This window comes from Austrofundulus limnaeus, unplaced genomic scaffold, assembly GCF_001266775.1.
Source record: "Austrofundulus limnaeus strain Quisiro unplaced genomic scaffold, Austrofundulus_limnaeus-1.0 Scaffold24, whole genome shotgun sequence".
Taxonomy (NCBI): Eukaryota; Metazoa; Chordata; class Actinopteri; order Cyprinodontiformes; family Rivulidae; genus Austrofundulus; species Austrofundulus limnaeus.
The window spans coordinates 2,745,241-2,746,847 of NW_013952426.1; the positions used below are offsets into that span (position 1 = coordinate 2,745,241).

Sequence of the window (1,607 nt, forward strand, 5' to 3'; positions counted from 1 at the left end):
CTGATAAAGTGTCTGACCTCACAGAGAAGATTCTACAAGTTGCAGCTGAGTATCCATCTCTGAAGAAGCTCATCATTCATACAGGAAGTGATGAACCGACAGTCAGAAATCCTGAAGAAGGATTTTATTCAGTTGCTGAATGCAGTTAAAAATCTCAACATGGCTTTGTTCCTCAGTGGGCCCGTTCCTGCAGCCCGAGGAGGAGTCGAGAGGTTCAGCAGACTGTTGGCTCTTAATGGGTTTTTTGGAAAAGTCCTGTGTTGACCACTCTGTGAGTTTTGTGGACAACTTTGACCTTTTCTGGGAAAGAAAACACCTATTCAAGTCTGATGGAATGACTCTGAATCAAACTGGAGCACAGCTTCTGGTTTCCAACATGAAGTATTTCCTGAACAAAGTTCCAGCTACAGGAAAACCACAACAGCTGAYGTCTGAAGGACAGCTGGAGAAAACTGAGATATCAGTGGAACACAGCGTGCCAGTTACTGATAAGRAGRCTGCTTCAGAATCAGAACCAGAGAGAGAGGAGTTGCTTCAAGCTGCAGAACCGGAAGAACAACTGGATTCATCAGCATCACAAACAGAGGATCTCTTGGACTCTGAGACCCCAACAGRRCARCAAGTGGAATGCCCCCTCCTGGATTTTACTAACAACATGGAAGAACCTGACGAGATTAATATCAAACAAATGCCATGTCCAAATCCTGCTAACTCTCCTTTTCCAGCCCCTCGCACGATCTAAAAAAAGATTCGGAGAGCCCCACCACAACCTCTGACCCTTCCACACAACAAAACAGAGAATCCTGTTTGTGTTCAAGACGATCCAAAGACTTTTGTGTGATAACTATGTTTTGGGGTTAGTATTAAACACAGTATTCTTTTTGAAAAGTTAAATAAATATGGTATTAGAGGACCTGCATTACAGTGAGTATCTAGTTATTTGGAAAATAGAAAACAATTTGTAGAAATAAATAATGTAACATCTGAGTTTTGTARCATCTCATGTGGAGTGCCTCAGGGTTCCATTCTCGGACCTAAGTTATTTATTTTGTTAGTGAACATTTTGTTAAATGCATCAGATTTTTTTGAGGTGTGTTCTATTTGCTGATGATACAACATTCTTTTGTTCCAGTAATGATATTGAACAAATGTTGGACATGATACAGACAGAATTTATGAAAATACAAAGTTGGTTTCAACTTAATAAATTAACATTAAACTTGGATAAGACAGATTATATGTTTTTCTGTAACAATAAGAGAACTATAGATGTTTCATTTAAAATTGATGATGTTGAGATCTGTAGAGTCAGTGAAGTGAAGTTTCTAGGTGTCATTATTGATGAAAAACTGACATGGAAAAATCATATAAATTGTTTAAGAACAAAAAATAGCCAAATCAATTGGAGTACTGTACAAAGTAAGAGAACTGTTCAATGATAAAGCACTGTTTATGTTGAATAACGGTATAATTGTTGCACATTTATTTACTGTATTGAAGTGTGGGGTAAAGCTTGTAAAACTATCACAAATCCCATTTTTATTTTACAAAAAAGAGCTATAAGAATTATTACTAGAAAAAATTACAGCCATCCATCGAATATATTG

General features: G+C 37.2%; 1 protein-coding gene across 1 annotated transcript in view; it reads right to left on the reverse strand.

Annotated features, from left to right (window-relative positions):
- The window catches only part of pigr (polymeric immunoglobulin receptor), a 16,303-nt gene that overhangs the window by 1,959 nt on the left and 12,737 nt on the right, over positions 1–1,607 (reverse strand). The window lies entirely within an intron of this gene.